At 45.1% G+C, this 8,621-nt stretch overlaps 1 protein-coding gene across 3 annotated transcripts in view; it reads left to right on the forward strand.

Moving 5' to 3' along the window:
* MYL4 (myosin light chain 4) overlaps window positions 1-8,621 on the forward strand; it is a 28,039-nt gene that overhangs the window by 5,417 nt on the left and 14,001 nt on the right. Inside the window, exon 1 of one of the 3 annotated variants that reach the window (XM_035030409.1) lies at window positions 7,815-7,832. The exons of the other annotated variants lie outside the window; for them this stretch is intronic. The gene's annotated coding sequence lies outside the window, so the exon portion shown is untranslated. Of the gene's footprint in view, window positions 1-7,814; window positions 7,833-8,621 lie in introns of those variants that run through there. 3 annotated transcript variants of the gene reach the window in all.

The raw sequence follows: 8,621 nt of genomic DNA on the forward strand, positions 1-8,621 counted from the left end.
GCCTATGGCAGGGAGGGGTAGGCAGACTTCAAAAGCACAGGGAAGAAGATAAACTGTAAGCAAATTAGCTTGCCTGGAGTGAAGGCCGCATAAGCTTGGTTGAAATGGTAGTTTAGGGGACAGTTGATAAGCTTTGGGTTCCAAACTGATGACTTTAGGTTGATAAAATAGACCTGGGGAGCTGCTGGTGGTGATTGAGCTGGGGAGTGACTTCATGAGAATGGAATTTGAGAAAGATTATGCTAACAGCTGAGGATTATGTGAATTGGAGGAGAGCAAGAGTAGGGGCCAGGAGTGCAGCAAAAGAGGCTGCTAGGGAGTTGAGGCAACTCTTAAATTTCCATTATTCTTGGATCCTAACTAGCTGTGATATGGGATTGTTGAGCCCAGTGGGCAAGAAAGAATTCTTGAGACGATTTACGGTGCAAAGGTGTTTTTATTATAGCACAAGGACGGGACCCATGGGCAGAACCAGCTGCGTTGTGATTGTGAGGAGTGACTGATCATATAGGGTTTTCTATCCTATGGAGGTGAAGGTGATGCTAGGGCTCCAGAAAATTGAGTCTATAGGTTCCTGGAGGTCTGACTATTATTAAGATTGTATTTTTCTTATAAATCATGAAGACAGTTACAAACTATAATGAAGTTTCGTGTTCTACACGACTGTGATCTTTATCAGTTGACCATTTATTTTTCCCCTGCCTTTGTTCTTAGGCAGTTCCTAGTGCCTGAGGAATGTTATATGTATATCCCACCTTATGGGGCCTTCCTGGGGGGGGGGGGGATTTTGGGGTGTCAGCTCGTGTTTTGCCCTCAGCTTGCTCTCTCATCAGCTGAATCTGAAAAAAGACGCAAAATGAAAATAGTTCCAAGTTACTCATTTACAGTGAAAAATATTCTTCTCCAATTCCTTCTCTTTCGGACATTCAGATTCCAACTAGAAGGCTGCTTACTGAGTGCAGACTGACCAAAAGAGTGAATCGAATGATCTGGCTGGCTATTACCTCCTTTTCCTCAGAATGGACATATATGCCTGACTGCTAGATTAAAAATATTTCTATTATCTGGAGACGATGTTCACTGAATAGTAGATTCTCTGTTTCTCTCCCTTTTAGGTTCTAGGCAAACTTTCATTTTTCTCTGAATAAATTGCATGGCAATGAATTAAACACAGACTTGATGTTCCAGTCTTGAGTCTACACTGTAGTTGTCTCCAATAGAGCCTGTTGTTGCTATTAGTTTGTTTTGTGTGTCATAAATGTATCATTTGGGAGGTAGGTGATGAGCTAGGTTCAAAATATACTGAGTTTGAAGTGCCTCAGGTGAGAAATGTCCAAATGTTAATTGAAAATGTGAAGCTTGAACAATTTAGGAAAAAAGTTGGAGCTGGAGATATTTTCCAGGGGCGCCTGGGTGGCTCAGTTGGTTAAGTGTCTGCCTTCAGCTCAGGTTATGATCTCAGGGTCCTGGGATTGAGCCCTGTGTCCTGGGATTGAGCGAGCCCTGAGTCAGGCTCCCTGCTCAGCAGGAGGTCTGCTTCACCCTCTGTCCCTCCCCCTTGCTCGTGCTCTTGCTCTCAAATAAATAAATAAAATCTTTAAAAAAAAAATAGAGATTTTCCAGGTAGAACTAAATGCATTCTATTTTGGTTATGTAATACCTTATAAAACCTTTGTGAGAGTATTTATCATTACATTAAAGCTATTTATTTATCTGCATCCTCCACACCAGACAGGAAGCTTCTTGGGGGCAGGGATGGCCTCTTACTCATTTTCATAAAAGCATGTGCATACTATAGGTGTAATAAGTGTTAGTTGAATGGATGAATGGATGAATGGATGAATGAGAGTAATCGGGTTAAAGGAGATACAGGACAGTAGGGTAAGTGACAGAACTCTGGTATGATAAGTACAGCAGAGAAGGCCCAGAGACAAGAGCACTAGGTCTAGCCACAGAGAAGTCACTGGTGGGGTGCAAGGGAGGAAGTCAGAATTTGAGAAGTAAAAGAAGAAGTTGGTGGAAAGGGAAACCAAGAAGAGTCTCATTTTTAGCACTAAAAACATGTCCCAAAATGCTGAGAAAAAGTGCTTGCTAAGGTGTTGAGTCTCTTTTTCCTTACTGAGAGCCACACATGCTGTGGGTGACAGGGCCAGCTGTCATTGATGCTTTCTTGTTTTCTTGTCCTCTTGGGGGCCAGGACTCTCCATGAGGGAATCCCATTGGCTCTACCAGCTCCCACTGTCACCTTAGAGTCCTGGGTTCTAGTCTCAGACCTGCCATGACTCATAGTGTGACCTTGGGCAAGTCACCCCCTTCTGTCTGTGCCTCTAAAGTCCCTTGCAGCTGACAGGATGTCTGGGGGAATGCAGTTTGGATGACTGGTGAGGGTTCTGACTTGCTCTCCATTGCTTTTCAACTATAAAAATCACTTTGCCAGACACCAGCTGTCCTGCCCTCTGCTTTAGATTCTCGGGCGGGATCCAACCCACCTGTTGCTGGGGCCCGCCCAATGTCTTCCTCCCACGGTTCAGCTCACGGATCCATCACTAGGCCGCACTGCCTAGATCACAGCACAGGAATGAGCTTCAACCATTTAGACAGACTGTTGAGTGATTGGGCCAAACGTGGACCATTCTCCACTTATGCTAAACAGCTGAGGAAATGAAGGTGGATGGGATGATTTAAAGTGCTCAGAGGACCAGTGCTATCAATGGCCCTTAAAATTTTGATTTTAATTTGATTTTAGACCCTTCCATTCCTTCTCTGCCTTTACCTTTGGTGCTCTGGATTTTCAGGGTCACTAAGACTTCAGGTTTTCATTGCTTTTTTCCTTCTTCTTTGGGCATAAGGAATCTTAGCTATAGGGGATTGGGTTAATCATTCTCCTTGAGTTATATAGCCTTCTTCATCACTGATCCATACAAAGCTTTTTGTTTAATTAGTTATTTATTCCTTTTTATCTTGTTGCCCCATCCCATCCAAATAATACTCACCATAAGCAACCCTCAAATATTTTTAATATGTATTTTTTTGTTGGTATGTGTAATGCTTCTAGTATGCATGTACTTAATAAAATTTAATAATACATCCTATTCTCCCAGTATAGCCAAAATTTTATTTCAACATGTAAACAATATTAAAATTATTGATATATTACATTCTTTTCTTTGTAGTAAGTCTTCAAAACCCATTGTGTGTTTTTTCTTACAGCATATCTCAATTTGGATGCTAAATTTTCATCACAAATACTTAATCTGTATTTAGATTTCATAATTTCACAGTTGAAAAAGTAGATTCACATACCTGTTTTCCAAGCATACTTAAAAATTTTCCAGTAACTGAATCAAGTACCAAAAAAAATCATTTTCCTTTAATAGTTGCATCCAAATGGACAAAATTGCTTCCTCTATTTTAAAAGAATTATATCAGTATCAAAAGTATGTCCAAGTCAAGTAAATTCACTAACTGCTGTGTCAACTCAGTATTATTAACATGAAATTCAAGGAGATATTGCATAAATTGAAAAGCAACTCCAAATTTGTTAATATCAACAAAACATTTAAACTTTTCTTGTCATTTTTGCAGCCAGTTTATATAATGCTGTTGATTAAAATCTGCATATTTATGTTAGAGAAATGCATATTAATTTGCATTGTGGCAGGCTTTAGTTTTAGCATAAATTCTTGTACCTACCTAGCTAAGTTGCAAATAAGCGTTTTCTTTGGAGCTTCAGGTTTAGCTCATTCGTATGCAGTATGATATCAGTGAGATTATATGCAGATATTTTAAATTTATAGAAATGTAATTGTGGTTTATATCTTATTCAGCTTCTTACTCATTGCTATATTCTTCTGGATACACATCTAATCTTTTAACTGGTCTGTACTCTCTCATGGCCCTGTCTCAGTAATGGAGACCCACATTGCTTCCCCTTTGAGCCACCACAAGTCATGCTGCAGCAAAGAACCTTCTATTCATGTCTCTTCTGAACTTGAGTGAGATTTCTTTCACATGTATACTCACCTTGATTACCCTTCTAAACCACAAAGCCCTTCTACTTCTATCCCCCCTATTTCTTAGCTCTTCTATTTCTTTGCTTTTCTTTTTTTTCTTCTGGAAGATATTCTTTCTTTTGCCTTTCAATACCCTACCATGTTTCCCAGCTGTGTCCATCATGCTACTTTTCAAATCTATTGTGTGTTCTATTTTAATGATTAATTTTTTATACCTAACATGTTGCTTGTTTTATCAAAGTTTTTTTTTCCTATTTCTTTCTTTCTTTTTTTTTTAAAGATTTTATTTATTTAATTAATTGACAGAGAGAGAGAGACAGCGAGAGAGGGAACACAAGCAGGGGGAGCGGGACAGGGAGAAGCAGGCTTCCCACCGAGCAGGAAGCCTGATGCGGGGCTCGATCCCAGGACTCTGGGATCATGACCTGAGCCGAAGGCAGTCGCTTAACCGACTGAGCCACCCAGGCGCCCCTTTTTTTCCTATTTCAACTATATTTATATATCTGATATTTCTGTTTGGTTCTTCTTTATGTCTTTTTGTTCTGTATCATATCAGTACTATTTCCTTTTATCTCTTTTAGCATGTTTACTAAGCTCCTTTTAAAATCTTGGCCTGTCTGTTGTCATATTTCTACTTAAGGTACTATCTGGGCTGTATCCTTTCGGATTAGTTGTGCTCCTCATCTGTCTTGTTATTTTGCCTAAGGGCCCATAGGTTGCTTGTCCAATAGAGCATGCCAGTGCCACTGAGCTCAGGGGGTAAGGGTTGGAGGTGAATGAGCCCTAGTACTGAGAACAGTCCCCCCCCCCCCCGCTCCTTTTAGATTGTAATTCACCCGCTCTGAGTGTTTAGGGAAGGAGGGAGAACACAACTATCCAAAGTTCAGTTGCCCCCCGTTTTTTTTTTTTACTAGCTCTTCACAAGCACTGTGCATCTTCAGTGCCCTGATGTTACCCTAACCAGCACCTGGATCACAGGTTTGAGTCACACAGGTGATGGGGCAACACTGTATGTTCGAAGGCAGTAGTGGAGGAAAAGAGAGATTGGAACCCCGGAGCTCCTTTTTTTTTGGTCATTCCCCAGCCTTGCCTGGCGACATCTCTCCCCAAACCAAAGCCACCCTTCCAACACACACACACACACACACACACACACACCAGTTCAAAACAGGGCTCCCCTTCATCCAAGGGGTTTCTCAAAGGTCTCTTCATTTCTTGGTATTTTCTCTGTATAATTCTTCCACTGTTGATCTTGGGAGAGGAGGCAGCAGGCACACGATTTCAATCAGGACCCAGGCTCAGCTATTTTGATGACTTGCTCTGTCCTAGACACTGTCCTAGGCATGTCACCCATAGTAAGTCAACACCTTTTTGCACCATCAAATGTCTCAAGAATTCTTTCTTGACCCTTGGGCTCAACGATCCCCTATCCCAACCAGCCAGGATCCAAGAATAATGGAAATTTAGAGTTGCCTCGACTCTCTAGCAGCCTCTTTACTGCACTCCTGGCCCCTACTCTCTCTCTCCTCCAAATCACATAATCCTCGTGACCAATCTATGAGGTTATATTAGCAGCCCCATTTCACAGATAAGAAAACTGAGACATAAAGAAGTTCACTTGAGGGGCACCTGGGTGGCTCAGTCGTTTAGGTGTCTGACTCTTGATTTCATCTCAGGTCATGGTCTCAGGGTCGTGAGAGCGAGGCTCTGAGCTCAGCAGGTAGTTGTCTGCTCGAGATTCTTTCCCTCTACCCGCCCCCCCCGCAAGCTTTCTCTCTCTAAAATAAATAAATCTTAAAAAAAAAAAGTTAACTAGCTTGCCTAACCCATTGAGTCAGGACTCTAACCTGGGCAGTCTGGCTCCTGAGTGGGCCCTCTTACCCCCTGCCTTGAGGCAGAGCCCAATTTACCCAGTGCCCTCTATGGGGACAGATCCGTGTTGGCCAGGGTGTTGCCCCATGATGTCTAGCTTATGAGGCACTGGCCAGAAGAGAGGAGGGAGGGTGACAAGGACAAGGCATTAAGAGCCAGGCCTGCTGTCAGCAGCATTTGATCCCAGGCAGGAGACTCTGATGGATCTCTTTCAGGATAGGACACAGGGTGTGCATGGTTAGAGGGGAAGGGAGAAGAGCGAGCGAGCGTGCGTAAGCCCAGCCCAGATGAGGGCTGATGTCAGTTCTCTTATGCGTCTGTCCCCGGATTTGACATGGGCTGTAAATGGGTTGGTGTGAAATTCTGTCCTATGTTTTCCATCTACTGAGTTTGAAGTCCTTCCAGTGGGAGCATCTGAGTGGGCTGGAGCCACTCTGGCTCAGGAACCATTAGAGGCCTCAGAGGTGCTGGTTAAGCTTCCAGTACCCACTACTCTACTTGCCTCTTCACACTCTGCTTCTTCCGTCCTTCTCTCTTTTTTTCCTTTGCTCCGCTTGGTCAGCGTATGTTGGAGCGGGAAGACAACGTCATAGACCCGGCACCAGATACTCTAGAGGGACAAGAAGGTAAAAGTCAGTGACCATGAGGCAGAATGAGGGCTGCGAAAGTGAAACCTCTGGCTCCAGCTACTGGGCTTTTCTGGGCTGTGAGCATCGAGAGTCATGGTAATAGCAAGGCCAGGGGCAGGTATCTTGACTCTTGAGGCATGGCTCTTTCTGGAAAACCACACTCCCCTCTAGTTGCTTCTAAAGTGCCAGACACTCTTTTGGCTGGTGTTGCTTAAAGAGAATCAGAAACTGATTTGAGGAGTGTCTCCTCCCCCACTGGGGTGCTTGTGGCCTAAGGTTTCAGGCAGGCTGGCTCCTGGTGTGAGTGTGGCTGACAGGCAGGCTGCCCAGCCCCAGGGACCTGCTACATGCTTCCGGAGCCACAAATATGTCACACTGTGGGTACCCAGTGGCTGCCCTCCCCCCTTCCGCCATTCCTCTCCACCTCTTCCTCATTCCTAAACCCACACCTCCCAATCCCAGGAGCTGCTGCCACCTTACTTGTCCCTTCCCCAGGAGGCCCCCTCTCCTGGAGTTCCTCCCAGGAAGTCTGAGAAACCCCAACACACATCTCACTTCATCTAGGAAAGTGAATTAAATTAACAGCTCTAAGTATTTCTAATGTGCCAGGGATGGTTTGTGGTGCTCTGCTTACGTCGTTTCATACAGATCTCACAACAACTTGAGAAGGAAATGTTTACTGTTGAAAGTCCTTAGGGTACTGGGCCCGAGATTAGGAAATGGCAAATCCAGGATTCGGCCCTATACTCATGTCTCTAAGGCCCACACCCTTTCATGTCTGCGGACGCTCAGCCAGCTCTCTAACCTCAGAGCTCTGTTTCCAAGAGGACTGGATATTTTGCTCCTCCTGAGAATTAAAACAAAGAAAGAAGGAAAAAGGAAAAAAAGAGAAAGATAAGTGAAAGGAAACTCCTGACTGTCTTTTGAGGATCAAACTTCTTACTAGAATGGTTAAAATAACTTGTTTCTTAACTGGAAGGGGAAATGCGAGAGCATCTCATTCAGTGGTTATTTTTAGACTCTTAAACCATGGAATCATTTCTTAGACAATGATCGTGGGACCCCGGTGTAGAAAAACCAGGTGTGGTGCTGATTGAAATGGCAGGAGGAGCTCCCAACCTGGCCTCTCCACGTCCCTTGCAGTCGGAAACAAGTTAAGGGAGCCTTGGCTGTTTGTTGAACACTGTTTGAAAGCTCCTGATGATCTCTCATTTTAGAGATAAGCAAGCTGAGGCCCAGAGAGGGGGAGTGGCTCCCGAGGTCACGACTAGTGTCTGGATCTTCCAGCTTCCGGCTTGCAGCTTTCCACCAAACCCCGGTTTGTGTATCTTTGCACACCTAGTCTGGGAAGGGGATGCAGTGGGAGGACAGGAGGAAAGAGGCTGGGCTTCCTTTTTCCTTCTTCCTCACCACCAGCAACCTGAGCTCCCAACCCCTGGGGAATGAGGAAGTCAGGGAAGGGAAAGATAGGGAAAACGGAAAGGTGCAAACAGAGGCCCCTGGAAGCAGGTGACATGAAATCAGAAGAGAGAAGGTGAGGCAGAAGAGGGGTGGGGTGAGGTGAAGGGGCCAACAGCTTCTGTCCCAGCCAGGACCAGTACTGGCCTGGGTTTGGGTCTTACTCTCTCTAGTATCCCCTTGGGCAAGCCCTGGCTCCTTTTCCTGCCTCAGTTTCCTTTGAAGGCCTCTCTGCGTACCAGTGGTGAGAGCCCACCGAGGCTGTAGGAGCTGCAGGGCGGGGGCAGATCTCCACACACCGCTCGGGAGCCAGAATTAGCTGGCTCAGCTCTGCCTATGAATGGCTGAATGTCTCCAGGCCGCTTAAAAGTCCCTCTGGGCATTAGGTTCCTTGCCTACGAAAGCAGGTAGGATGAGACCAACTCTAAGGGCCCTTTTGGCTCGGATAGATCTGGGAAATGGAGCCTGGGGAAGGAGCGGATGTGGGCCCCGGGCACCTGGAATCGCACACAGGTGTGTGTAGCGTAGCCATCTTGTTTCATAGGGAGGAGCCTCATAGGGAGGGTCCGTTCATAGGGAGGGTCCGCTCATAGGGAGGGTCCGTTCATAGGGAGGGTCCGCTCATAGGGAGGGTCCGCTCATAGGGAGG

The sequence above is a fragment of the Mirounga leonina genome, unplaced genomic scaffold (genome assembly GCF_011800145.1).
Source record: "Mirounga leonina isolate KUSES-001 unplaced genomic scaffold, KU_Mleo_1.0 Mir_364, whole genome shotgun sequence".
NCBI lineage: Eukaryota > Metazoa > Chordata > Mammalia > Carnivora > Phocidae > Mirounga > Mirounga leonina.